The sequence below is a fragment of the Pygoscelis adeliae genome, unplaced genomic scaffold (genome assembly GCF_000699105.1).
Source record: "Pygoscelis adeliae isolate BGI_AS28 unplaced genomic scaffold, ASM69910v1 Scaffold142, whole genome shotgun sequence".
Lineage (NCBI taxonomy): Eukaryota > Metazoa > Chordata > Aves > Sphenisciformes > Spheniscidae > Pygoscelis > Pygoscelis adeliae.
In genome coordinates, this window is record NW_008824247.1 from 279573 (window position 1) to 294714 (window position 15142).

Sequence of the window (15142 nt, forward strand, 5' to 3'; positions counted from 1 at the left end):
GAGGCGCTGCCTAGCCTGACCCCTCCTCGCCCCTGCCGGGAGGCCAGAGGTCCTGTTGGGAAGGCGGGGTGTTTCCCGGGCTAGAAGCCATTAAGTCCATGCTTTGGGGTTACTTCATTCTACATGCATTCTCATTATTTGCAGAACACGTAAGAGATGTTTTTGCGCTCTTTTACCACTTCTGTTTTGGCTGTCATAAATTTAGCATGCTACTCTCCAGATTTGTGTTTAAATCACCTCTAGTAAAATGCAGTTAAATTTTAAAATTAAAAATACACTGATTTTCCCCTGCAACTTCTAGACACTTCCCAAATAATGAACTGAGCCAGCTTTCCAAGAGGCAAGTTTCCTAACAAAACCTAGGTTATTCATATTTTTGCACTGTTCACACAGTAAAACTAGGTTCTACCCCAAACCTTTCATTTTAAATGTACTAAGTAAGTGCTAGGCTGGGATTTTGACTCAGATAACAAGGCAGGGTTTGAAAGGTCACACAAACTCTATTCTAGGTTTTCTTAACAATAGGGAGTACTTCAGTGGTGTGGCCAAGGCAAACAGTAACTGTTGAGAAAAGAGCCAAAGGGGAAGACTACAGTCCTGTCTGCTGAAAGGGCAGAAGAATTTCAGGAGTAATAGGGAAGAAAGCGTGAAGAATGGAGTGGTAAAGTTCAAAAATTAGCCAATTCTATGAAGCTAGGTCCTCACCTACTTTTTGGTAAAATACCCAAATCAGGCAAGCTTGCATTGGTTTCGTTTATCAACGCTTGAATGTGCATGATTTGGTTGTGAGGGGCAGAACTTTCCAGAAGTTATCTTCAAACTGATTCAGCTTGTAAATAATTTTCCTCAGAAGCCCTTGTTGTTAACCAGGACCTGATTAGACTCGACTTTGTATAGAATCCTTGTGGAGATCTGTTGTCAAATTTTACAGCTGTGCCTCATGCCCAGTCTGATTCCTTTTGGTGTGGTTTGGCTTACGGAAAGTTTGTAGGAAACCCTGTTTGTGAGACTAAAAATTGGTATGAACCAGGCTGAACTCGCACATATGATAGAACTTCCCGTTATCAGTAGCGTGTTTTTCAGAAACAACCTGCAATGGAGTCCTACAAAATACTGTCAAAAGGCAGGGCTGGGAACTGAAATTCTTATTTCTCCTTGACATGAAAACTTACAGACTCAAGTTAGACACTGGTTCTATGGCACATTACCATTGCCCCATCTTCAGCTACCCCATGCTCCACAGGCAACATTGTCTGAATGTAATTTTAAACCAGCAGTGTACCAGGTTGTCTAAAAAGTAGCCTAACTAGCTCTTTGATGAGAAGCCTAATTAGGCCTAATTAGCTCTTTGGTGAGAAGACAGCTCATCCTTGCTTTTATTTCAACTTTAGCTCCATTTAATAAATAAGTGAACAATAGCAACAAATGCTCACGTTACCATTTTCTGCTTATGAATTTGCCAAAATTCATAAAAATACAGCTACAGATTGTTCTCTATGCCTTTCCAAAGAATTATAAAAGATATACATACATGTTATGTTATATATCATGCATATGTTATATTTGTTTATAGCTCTGTCAGCCTATACATGAAAGAATAAATAAACATACACTGCACCCCTTCAGTTTTGTGCTCATACCACTCTCAAAATCTGAAGACAAAACCAGCAACTTGGTTTATTATTTCTGAAAAGACAACAGTAATTTTCTAGAAAAGAAGGAACACCTCCTGTCTGTTCCATTAGCTATTCAGAAAACATTACTGATGTTTCATAATTTTATACGATAGTATTTAAAATGCAGGCAATGTAAAAATCAGTGTTTCTAATGTGGGTTACCACGAGATGGCAGCATGGATTAACCCTGGGTGGACTCGTCCTGCTGGCTTCTACTTACACAAGTGTGATCTCAGCCATTTCACTAGCTTTGTCTGTGGTAGAAAGTACACTGTACGAGAAAGATAATATTGAACAGACTGTTGTCTTTGGTGTGAACAATGTAGTTGTTTTTAAAATCATAGTAAAATGTATGTTGAAAACACATATATATTGTCTAGATCATCTTTCTAGCCAGGAACATGTAGCAGTTGTTATTTCTTCAAATGCATCCTCCTTTCTCATCATCTTGCCTTTTTCCAGCAAGAATTTCTGCTTTCAAAATTTAATGACCAAATGCCCTAAAACTGGCCAGTGTTTTGGTTTGTTTTGGTTTAGTTCTGTTTTTTTTTCTTTGGGGTTTTTTTTGTCATTTAGAATGATAGATTCTGCAAATGTATATCTTGGTTATTTGGTATGTAATCACTATTGGATTTTTTTCTGTAGTATGGCCATGTGATTACATGCTAAGCAGAAAAATAGTTTTCCCCTAAATGTTATGTGAGGGGCTGCACGTGTGTTCAGAGAAGGAAGGAGACCCCGTTGTGTTACTGCAGACAGGGCCAAATATAACTATTCAGAAAAGTTTATAGGTATGGGATGTGCAGGTGTATAGGAAGTATGATTTCATCAGTGATTGTGTAGGATTAATAGCTGAATTATCCTGTTTCTAAGGTTTACAGGAGTTAGACAAGTAATCTCAAAACATTCTGGTGGTCTAACAGAGAGGCACTGATAACTGAAGGAAATGTACTTAATCTCAACTCCTCACCCACAGTTCCTGGCTCATAATATTTATGTCCTTGCATAGTAGTGGTTATTGGGAGCTTATATTCAGTAGCTATTATTTATCTAATTTTCTACTAATGAAATTAGTTGCAAAGTATGCCAGATACTTTTTTCTTATCCACTGTTGGTTAAAACCAACAAACTATCTGTAAATGTAATGGTGGACAGTTCGGTCCTAGGTACTTCTGTGGCCTTGGTGCCAAACTCACACTACTTTCTTTCCTCTACAGAATCTTTTTTCTGTCTGAAGCACAGTGTAACAAATTTGCTGAGTGTGTCTTTAGGTATATTAATAGTAAAAATATGACATGAAAATTCATAGGTATAAAACAATTTAAAATGTTGCTGTGATTTTTATAAGACACCTTTAATGCTTGAATCAAGCTTTCATTCTTTAAAATCTCTCTTACAAGCTTTTTACTATGAGCATAGCACAGTACTTTTTGTTAAAATTCTGTCTTTTTTTATCATGTCAGCCAGAGGTTGGACTGTGAGTTAGCCTTGTCCGTTGTGCTCAGTTGCCGAATCTGGGAGCCTGACAGAGGTGAGGCTGTTGCAGCTCCATCTCTCCAGGTCCAGCCAGTAGCAAGGCTGAGCATGTATTCCCAATTTTAATTTACTATTGAAAAGGCTACGATGCACCTTGACCACATAGTATAAATAGGGATACCTGGAAATAAAGACTTGTTAAACAAGCAGAAAATCTTCATCTGACTTCAGCTTTCAACGTCTGAAACTCAGTATGTCTGTAGCAAGGCACAGATTTGGGCCCTAATGCAGAAATGAGTAACAAAGAGATAGACTGCGATATCCTGCGGGGTCTGACTGAAGGCTCTGTGTAGGCACTGAAGTTTGTTTGGGGGTCTTTCAATTATATTTGTGTGTATGGAGATGTATAAAAGATGTTGACGTCTTTCCGAAATGCATGTTGTAGATCAGCCACTGTTAGGCTCGTTGAAGATGAAATTCCATCTGAAATTCTTCTTCATGAAATATTCTTTCTAGTCCAAATCTTTGGAGCATAAATTATTGTTTAATTAGTACAACAGGGGGAAAAAAAGTCTAGGTTTTTAGGGTCTAAACACATAGCTGAGAGGAACATGCTGGTGAGCGGGCTTGTTATTTGTTTTTACCCTATCATATAATGTAACTTTAAGCTCATCCTTTATTGCTTAGGCAATTTTAAAACACAGCTTCAAAAATACTGAAGGTACATGGAGCCTTCAGGATACTTTATTAGAGCCTAAGAAATAGCAGTATGTGAATAACACATGAACCCAATACTGACAAATGCTAAGCAGTGCTTTTTGGAAGCAAATATTTCAGCTGCATACATGCTTGTGTAGTCCAGAATTACTATAACCTCTCCAGGAAAAAAACAGAATGGCTCTCTGTGCCACTGCTTTCAGAAACCAAATGAGATTATAGACTATATTAATAGCGTTCTGTAGTCTGTGGAATATAATATTGCACAAAGTAGTATAATACACTGTTCTGCAAAGGCTGCATGTAGTTTTGACTGCCATATTTCCGCTCATGCATGGAAAGAACAACTCCAGCTATGTTTTATGGAGCTTGTTCGCAAGAGAGTGAAGACGTGGTAACCTGGGCAACCAGACTCCCCAGTAAGCTTTACGATGCACATTGAGGCTTGCAGTGCTGTCTTTTCATGTATAACTGTCCGAACTAACTGGATCCAAGGTAATTATACACATATTGCAACTGCATCCCTTGCTGTAGTATGTTTATTATTCAGGGACAAAGGTGAAAATTATTTGCCAGTCACAAATGGAGGTGGTGGATGTGAAAGCTTAGGAAAGGCATAACCTCTCTGGAAAACAGGCATGGTCTCTTCTTGTATCCATAGAGATTACAAATGGAAAACATGCTGAAGGGAGATTTGGCTTATGACCTACATTGAACTTTGTATGCAAATGCTATGGGTAGCCAGAACACCTCCCTCACCTGAAATGGACAGAGAAGACATTTCTTCTCTCAGTTCTCCTTTGGGGTCTTTCTAAGTCAACAGCTATGCACTGTGTGCCGTGATGGATGCTGAGATAAATGCAGTGATCTGGTCCTATGATAAAGAGTACTCCCAACAAATCATCTTCTTTTGTTAAGAACAAATTTATTAGAAAATTTGTTGGAATCACCTGTGCAAGATGAAAGTGAGAAGATCAGCAGTATTCTTTCAGTGCCTGTACATGAAGTTGCAGCAGTTCAAGATGCAAATATGCAATGAGATTCCCCTCACAGCAGATTGTTGAAAATACAGTTTACCATGTGTGTCTGTATAAGCCTCTCAGCATCCCACTGGGCTGCTCAGCTTTGGTGTCCCTTACTGGACCTCTCTGTAAGACAAAACCACTAGCTTCTTTGTCTTTTATAACCAATATATAGAAAATAGCTGATTGCTTGAGAAGGCATTTAGAGGATTTACTAGTTAGAATTCTTCATAATGCATTTAAAATGGGGATTGTTGAAGGGAGAGTATGGATTATTCCTATGGTTAATAAGGCTTTGTCTGATGGTTATGAGCTTGGATATTGAAACTGATGAAATGACTGTTTAGTACCGTAATCCTCCACTAACTCATTGTATGATTTGAGCTAGTTAGTTACTTGGTCATCAATTCCCCTTGTCTATTTTGGTTGTTTTGTGATGTTTTGTCCAAAACTGTAGACAAAGGAGTTTGACAGTCATTAGGGGTTGTAATACCCATGAGAAATATCACATACCGTTGGTTCTGAATTCTTTTGCTTTATTGATAAAAGTGATGTTGTTTAAGATGAACAGGATTACCGCCCTGTGGCACACCCATTCCAATCCCTGGCATTGTAATTACTATCAAATTAATTCTGCCTATTCTAGGAAAGATATTTAAGTATCTTACTAGAAGGTACTCTGTGTCTTAAGGTTTTTGTGTTATTCATGCATAAAGAAAAAGGAATGGAATCAATGACAACTGGAGAATCTGAATTTAAAGAGACTGCTAAGCAAGTGGGGCACATTCCCAGGACTGTATTTTAATTTTAAATCTATCACTCTCTACACAAGGTATAATATTAAAAATCCAAGAACCACAGTGTTTGTGGTCCCAAAGAAAGCTATGATTGTATGTCTCTTGTACCTACTGTTACCAGAAATTATCTTTGTATTGTTCATTTTTTTGGGTGCACATCTGCTATTTGAGAAAGTGTAAACTGTTGTTGCTATGTATACAGCATACGAGAATTAATACACCCAGAGCTTTTGTTGAATCAAAAAAAAAATCTGTATTTTAAGTTTCACTTCCTTTCAAAATACGAGAAAATATCTTGAACGGGAAGTCTTTTGGTTTACCTTGGCTGCTTCTTATGTACTTATCCATCTTTCTGATTTTTTTCTGGAATAATAATTGAAATATGTAGTTAATAACTTTTATTGGTGAAACAGCTATTTTTTAGTACATTCATATAATGCTGAGCATAAAATTGAGGTTGATAATCACGTAAGGAAAAATGACTCCAAATCACTTACAGGAGCATTCACTTTTGTTCTTTGCATTTGAAGGTGGAGATAAAAATCACTGTGAATTATTAGAAATATGCAGAGATTTCCATAGGAAAAGGCTTACATGGGCTATAACCCTTAGGATGGATGTTGCTGAAGAACGGCGTATATGATAGAGTTTTCTGTAAGAACATGGACAGGCATGGTTGTTCATTCCTTCTAAGTAACATAAGAACCAGAAAGTATTAATGTAGAACCAGAAATGTATTAATCAACGGACAAAAAACTCGAGCATTTCCAAGTGTCTGTTTGTCTTCTGTGAAGGAAGGGCTTTGCTGGATTTTTTCTCCATGTTGCTTTCTCCATTTCTTCAGTCACACTTGTCAGGCTGAAATAATGTGTGGAAGCTCTTCCTTGTAAATCACATATATTCCAGGAATCACTGGAGTTCTCAATGGAAAATGTGAAACCTGTTCTTCTAAACTGAACGACGTACATAGCCAGATTGGAGCAGTAGAGCAGTGGCTGGAACAAGGAGAAAAACAAATCCAAACTTTTCAAGCAGACTTCAGTTAAAATAATGGAAAATACTAGGATAGAATCAGAAATGTTAGAAATTCCTCTGAGTGTATTTTATGTATTTACAAAGGGGAGCTCAGTCACATTTCCAGGCAAAGTTGATCAGTTCATCCCTGGCCAGTTGTTTTCGGTCTTTCCAAGCAGGTCATAGGTCCAAGAGTCCTGGACACATGTTTAGAAACCCAAATCAAGTTGTTCTTATCCTGGAGTTGCTAATGAGTCCAGGAAATAGCCTACAGGTTGGTTTGAAAGTGTATGTTTGTTTGTTTGTTTGTTTTTGTCAAGCACTTTTAAAAAAACATCCCTCTCAGATGGGGTTCTGTATGGAGTTTGCAGTTGAGGAATGTCATTAAGTAAGACAGGTTGGTTCATCAGCTTCTGGATGTGGACTTAAAGGGAGATTACTTGAGAATGTAGAAGAAAAGAGCTATGGTGTTTGTGAAAGTGTAGGTGGGAAGAAAGGACTTAAGGAGAGAAAGCTTGATAAAAAGTGTATTCATCCCAGCCCAAAATACTCTGCTGAAGATTTTACCTGGTTTTATTTACCTTGTTTTTTGTTTTCTGCTGATGTAGCAGTAGAAGCTCTTCTTAGGACTGATGAGAGCCCTAAGTTCTACTAATTCTTGAGGCTAAGAAAAGCATTGTATTTTCCAGGTTTCCTGTGGTATTGTTAAAAGGTACAGATTCAAAAGAAGTTCCAAAGCTTATACAGAATATTGTTAAGCTATGTGGCTCGCCATTGTATCAATTCTCTCAGGCTGGGAAGAAGTGAAGATGGCAAAACAGCAATATGGCTTCACTGGATTCTTCTTGGAAGATTTCCAAAGACATCACGAGAAAAGGTTTCAAAACATGTTGTGTCTGGCTAACTTACTCTTCTCCCTCCTGTCACCCAGCTGACACCATCTAAAGAAAGCCAGGGCCAGAAGACCATGCAGAATAACATTCTCCAGGTGGGGCTGGTTCCCTGCAAACACTCCCTGAGTGCAGTTTCAGCCCTTGTTTAGCCCTACTTGTGAATAAGCTGACTTTCCTAACCATTACTTGTGAATAAGCTGACAAGAATGACATGGGACCCAGAGAAGTGGAGAATACCAGCTCTCTGCTTCTTGTGATGAAGAACTATCATGTCTGCAACCATAACAGGCATTTGCTATGTCACCTCAAGGGTCAGTTTATAAGCATATGGATTCCTGGATCTTTGCAACGGGGATCTGACCACCCTCTTGTAATTAGTGAAGAGGAACAGGCACTTTTAGAATACCAGCCTTTGCATTCTCATGGAGATGTTTAAAGCAAAATAGATGAATCACACAAGTGCCTATATTTCTCTATTGAGCATAAAGGGAACTTAGAGAGACTAGCTGAGATCGAGACATCTACATTACAACCTTCCACTGAGATGAATCCCGCCCAAATGATTCTGCTATCTAATAAGGTGTCTGGAAGAGTTTTCTCTTCTCTCCAACCTGTAAAGTTCTCTTGCATTCTGTCCACGCCTATTAGCCATGTCCTGGGTTTGGGATTTATTAAAGCTTTCAAGCACGACTGAGAGAAGACCAAAGTGCAATTGTTTACTACAAGTGAAACTTTGAAGAAGCGTCCAGAAGTGCGAAGGGTGCCTGAACTCTCAGTCCCTAGGAAAAAAGCAAAGGTTTCATTTTATGCTCATGCAGCAACTGACTTTTCAAAGTCGAATTAATTCAACCCAAACGGTAAAATAATCTGACCACAGGGAACATACTTATAGGGTATCTTTCTTGTAGCAGAGTAGCTAAAAGAGCATTTTTCATGCTGCTGTATTAAAGAGACCATCCCCATGCTCCTGAAGTCATGTGTTTTTATCCTGATGGCAGGCTTCAGAATTGTCCATCTGGTATGAGAATTTACTGAACATTATCTTTTGAAAGATTCACATAATATCTTACTTTTTTAAAAAAATAAAAGGGATTGCAATGCTATTACTGGTTTCTCTCCATCCAGTTTAAAAACTAGGGCCTACACTGTAAATTTATTTGCAGATTGCCATGAATTGAATTACTATAACTGCAGTTCTAGAGGCATTCAATGAAATTAATACCATTAACTGGAATTACATGTCGGCCTTTTGCCAGGTTTTGCAAAGATGGTACAAATTAGTTCAGTCAGCTTGGCTTTTACTTATTTTCTTTGTTTCTTTGTTTTATTGTAATTTCTGTTTGTAATTATTACTGTAATTAATTGATAAAAGTTTATGGCAAACAATTAATAAAAAAACATGGACAAGAAAAGCTTGTTTGTGTTTTTCTAATAAGATATAGCATTTGCTTTCTGATGATTCAAGTGGCAGGTTATGTAAACATTTCTATTTCTGATCCTTCTAAGGCTTTTGTCTCTTGTCTGTTAAGTATTTTGTGGGGGAAAACATGATCATCAAGTTGGCAATCTGCCTAGGATTTCAGAATGGCATGAAAATAAATAATTACACACGATGAAAACATTTAGGATATTACATTGCGATCATTTCATATCACTGGCAGACGCATTTCAGGAAGAAAAACAACATTACATAAAGTCTAGTGGTACGGTAAACAAGGGGATTTAAAGACTGATGGATATTGCTGTCTGTTCTCTTCCTAGGATAAAGTATCAACTGTAATACTTTAAAATTAGCTTTGGGGTTTTTTTGTGTCCACAACAGAGAAATCTGCAGGTGGCTGATAATAAATAATATGACTTTGGCAGTCTGTAATAGCTCTTATTGGAAAGAGTAAACTAGAGGGAGCGAAAGACCTAATTTCATAGAAGGATTTCCCTCCAAGATCCCCTGAATTTGTAAACATCTTACCTTGGTCACCTACCTAATCATTAGGAGGAACAGAGCTACTCAGTTCCAGGCTTGAATAATACAGTGTCTTTGTAATATTCGTAATTCTCTTCAGAATCCAAATGTAGCTGATATTCCCCGTTATTTATTTCTTTTATCCTTGCTCTGACTATAATGCTAATACTCATCTGAGCTTCTGCCCAGAAGGAAAGTTTGAGATATATGCTGCCTCAAAGGATGAAGTGCAAATGATCATTAAACGACAAGGTGACCTAATTTAATGTAATTAATCTACCATGTTAAAAATAGCTTAGACATGTCTGGTTTTCAGAAGTGCTACACTTCCAGAAGGCTAGTAGAAGACAGCGGCAGTAGCACTTTCATAAAACAATTCCTATGCCCATATGCATGTGGGAACAGAAGCTTTTGACAGCTCCTATGGAGCTATATACATTTCTATACTTTTAAATATTTATCTTGCCCTCTGGTCTCATAAACTGGATCTACTTAATAAACAAAGCCACTTGAAGACCTTTTTAAACAAAGTTCAAGAGATGTTGTTACATCCTTGGTTTTTGTCAGTTCTTGTGCTTGAAACCCTTGAAGTAAGGAGTGCCACTTCCATGCATTTTCTTCTAGTGTGAACCTGCTTTTGTATCAACGGAGTCCCCTTGGCTTCTCCCAAACTACATGATCACTGCATGCTACTGAGTGAGTGATACAAGGTCTGTGATTCACATTGCTCTTAGCCCGAATTAGTGGGAGTTTGGGCCAGAGAAAGTAGAGCGACTGAACGCATTTTGTCTTTGAAAGTGTCATGGTTTAACGCAGCAGCCAGCTGAACACCACACAGCTGCTCACTCACTCCCCCCGGTGGGATGGGGGAGAGAATCAGAAGGGTAAAAGTGAGAAAACTCGTGGGTTGAGATAAAGACAGTTTAATAGGTAAAGAAAAAGCTGCGCATGCAAGCAAAGCAAAACAAGGAATTCATTCACTACTTCCCATGGGCAGGCAGGTGTTCAGCCATCTCCAGGAAAGCAGGGCTCCATCACGCGTAACAGTTACTTGGGAAGACAAAATGCCATCACTCTGAATGTCCCCCCTTCCTTCTTCTTCCCCCAGCTTTCTATGCTGAGCATGACGTCATATGTGTGGAATATCCCTTTGGTCGGTTGGGGTCAGCTGTCCCGGCCGTGTCCCCTCCCAACTTCTTGTGCACCCCCAGCTTACTCGCTGGTGGGGTGGTGTGAGAAGCAGAAAAGGCCTTGACTCTGTGTAAGCACTGCTCAGCAGTAACTAAAACATCCCTGTATTATCAACGCTGTTTCCAGCACAAATCCAAAACATAGCCTCATGCTAGCTACTGTGAAGAAAATAACTCTACCCCAACCAAAACCAGCACAGAAAGAAACAGAGGAACTGCCTCATCAGTAAGGAGTCATGCAAAAAGCAGGTTATTCATGACAAGTTGATTGCGCTAATTTGTGACAAACACGTGAGGACATACAGGTTTTATTTCACAGGGGTGGCTCTTGCAGGCTTTATCTTCAACAATAACATAGAAGATAATAGATATTATACACTGTGTTCATGCAAGGTGATACAGTTTCACCTTCACTTCAAAGAAAGGCAGGAAGTCTTCAGGGTTGGGTGCTTAATGGTGCTATAGGTTTCTGGGAAAGACAAATGCTTTGCTGTATAGAAGTAATACATCCTCACCTGCCTTTGCCATATCTCCTCTGTGACTGCTAACCCACCTGTTCTCTGAGTGGCAGCCTTTTTCAGATGTTGTTAGGAGGGAAGGTCGTGTCCCAAGACCATTAGTGCCACTTTCTTCCATCAGACATTGTGTTGTGGATGTCCTCAACTAAGGTGTAAACTGGGCCTGTGTATGTTCTATGAAAGGATGTTGAAATTATGTAGTTTAGAAGTTGCAAAGTAAATGGGAGTCCATAACGGTATGTTATTGTGAACAAGGCAAGCATCATCTGAAAGATACTTAGTGTACTTTTTCTGTTTGGCAGACCTCACTGCTCTATTATGCCAGTTTTGGGGAAGCATGTCAAGAAAAAGGTGGACTGGCTGGATAGTGTTCCAGGGAAAGCAGCCAGACTTGTCAGGGGACAGGAAAGCACAGCCAATGAAAAGAAAATTAAAGGAACGTGAATAACAGTGAGATGGGTTGTCTTGGAATATATAAAAGATATCAGAAAGGAAGAAGTCAATAGACTGCCCTCCATGTTCACTGAAGAAGGAACAGAAGCTCCTTCTGGGAGCTTTAGGTGAACAAAGTTTGGACTTTAGCTGAAGCGAAGACTAGTTAGGTTAAATAGTATGGAAAAGCGTTCAAATGTTACGGAGAGATAAGCACTTAATGAGATAATTGATATTTGAAACTACTGCACACCTTAAGAATATATTCAAAAAACATCTCAGGAACAATATTTGACCGTGGCTTAGAGTAAGGTGTTGGACCATGACCTTATAATGTTCCTTCCCTACCTATTGCCTATGATTTTATGGTAGCTACCTACAATATTGACCTTGAAAAGGTAAAAGCTCAGAGCACCAGTTTATAAGAGTAGCTGTACTGGTTTTGGCTGGGATAGAGTTAAATTTCTTCATAGTAGCTTGTATGGGGCTATGTTTTGGATTTGTGCTGAAAACAGTGTTGATAACACACGGATGTTTTAGTTACTGCTGAGCAGTGCTTACTGAGCAGTGTCAAGGCCTTTTCTGCTCCTCACACTGCCCTGTCAGTGAGTAGGCTGGGGGTGCACAAGAAGTTGGCAGGGGACACAGCTGGGACAGCTGACCCCAACTGACCAAAGGGATGTCCCATACCATATGGCGTCATGCTCAGCAATAAAACTAGGGGGAGGTTGGCGGCAGGGCTGCTGCTCAGGGACTGGCTGGGCATCAGTTGGTTGGTGGTGAGCAATTCTTTTCATTTGCATCACTTGTCTTTCTTGGGTTTTATTTTTCTCTCTGTTATTTTTTTCCTTTTTTCCTTACTACTACTACTTCTACCGTTGTTGTTGTTGTTATTATTATTATTTCTTTTTAATTATTAAACTGTTTTTATCTCAACCCACGAGTTTTCTCACTTTTACCCTTCTGATTCTCTCCCCCATCCCACCGGGGGGAGAGTGAGCGAGCAGCTGTGTCGTGCTTAGTTGCTGGTTGGGGTTAAACCACCACAGTAGCCTTACAGGATCAGACCAAAGATTGAACTAAACCACCAAATCAGCATGACCAAGTACCTCTTTGAAGTGCCTGTATGCTAGTACATGCCACATGGGGAGCAAACAGGAGGAGTTCCAGGTCTGCATGTAGCTGCAGGGTTACAATCTCACTATGATCACAGCAACATGGTAGGATAGCTGCAGTGGATTGGAACCATAAGCTGGGAAGACAAGGAGGGGGAGTACAAGAATGTGATGGACGTACTGGAACAAGTCCACAAAGGGCCATGGAAATGATTAAGGGCTTGAAGCACCTTCCATATGAGGAGAGGCTTAGAGAGCTGGGACTGTTTATCCTGGAGAAGACTCAGGGGTCCTTATCAGTGTCTATAAATACCTGATGGGAGGGAGTAAAGAAGACGGAGCCAGAGGCTTCTCAGTGGTGTCCAGTGACAGGACAAGAGAAAATGCACACAAATGGAAAAATGGGGAATTCTGTTTGAATATAAGAAAAAGCTTTCTTACTGTAAAGGTGGTCAAAGACTGGAAGAGGTTTCCCAGAGAGGCTGTGGAGTCTCCCTCCTTGAAGATATTAAAGACCCAGCTGCGAACAACCTGTTCTAGGTGACCCTGCTTTGAGCAAAGGTGTTGGAGTAGATGATCTCCAGAGGTCCGTTTGAATCTCAGTGAATCTGGGATTCTGTCAAGCAGTGGTAGACAGTGGATGCATCGAGAAACAGTAGAGGTACAGATTGCTCCTTCCTCTGGTTTGTCCTTCTAGCTTCTGGAGTCAGTAGGTTAAATATTAATCCTGTTTAACAGTCATTGATAGATCTCTGCATAAATCTGTTTAATTATTTTAAACCTATTTATGCATATAATTTCTCTGGCGTGTTGTGATAATGAATGTCACAATTTGATTAGGCATAACATAGTTCATGCAGCCAGGACTATAAAATCAGGCCAGTGAATTCCCCAAAGCACAAAGCTCTTAGCCATTGATATCAGTAGGAAGGTTGCATGGGGATCAGAGGGAGAACATGACTTTCTGTGGTAACTAAACGCTTAGGTCCTTATGATATATTCAGTGCCTTTTATTTACATTTGCAATGCACTAAGAAAATCTGGTCTGCTCTAGGCTACTACTCTATTTTGTTCACTTTTATCACTCTGCTCCTTCTTTCCCTTTCCTGTCTTTGAAAGGCTTCTGTCTTTTTTTTGTAACATTTCCCTCCATGGTGCAACTCTCAACTCCTAACGGAGCTATTTTCTCCAGTGCCTACCCTATCTGAACCACTAATATGACTGCTTCTTGATGAGATAGTTTTGATTCCAGATGACTTCTATGTGCTTTAAAGCAGATAATCCAGCAAAGGGGGACTTATGACTGTGTACTTGGGCAGATAATGTTGGATGAACTTGCCTCATGCTTGTAAGGGTCTCTGCAACCATGAGAGAGGCTAACACATAAAAAAAAGTGGTAGGTGGATTTCTTTATATATCTATGGCTATGTAAATATATTGTGACATCTCACACATTTGAAAGCCTTTCTGTAAAGCCATGTGAATTTAAAAGAATACAGTGCGAAAACTAATATTAGAATATGTTTATACTTTGACAACACTATTTAAGTCATATATTGAGTTACAATCTTAGAAAACTACCCTTAAAGCTTTCCTCAAACAATACAAAATGAATGACTAATGAATTTTCAATAATGTAAAAAATAAACTGTCCTTTTAAAAATGCTTAAAATGCCATTTAAATTACTAAAGCTGTTTTTTTACTGCTATGGTTACTACTATCACTACCAAAAATAACAAAGCTTTGTAACTGGTTCTGATCCAGTTGAAGTAAAGATTGTTTTTGTGTGAAAGAACCTGGTTGAGGATTAACTTGAGTTATATTGGATGCTATCCATATTGTTTTTTTCAAATGAGTTACCACTGTGAACTGAATTTCTTGCTTTTCTCTTCACTAGTTTGGAACATTATAATGTTAGACTACTTAAAAGATACAAATCTTACCTCATTTCTCAAAGAACATTTTGGGACAAATGTTTCCTAAGTTTTTTTTTTTTTTTTCTTTTTTTAATTTAATGAGTTAGAAAGTACTCCAGTTCTTTTCAGGTAATTTTGATATTACCTGCATTTTAGAAAAAAATTAGAAAAATAAGAAACAAAGGTGTGAAATAGAGCAAGACGGAGAAATAACGCTAGAAAGTCTGGATTCTGAATAAGTTCAATTCATTATGTGGGAGGTGCATGGCTGGCTGAGGAAGTTAAATCTACTCATTTGGCCTTTAGCTCAGGCACGGTTCTTTAGCCACAGCTCTCATGGGCCTGTGTGGTTCAAGCCATTTTGCTTTGTATGAAATTGTAGGTTTCCCTAACTGTCCCCATATGATTGTCT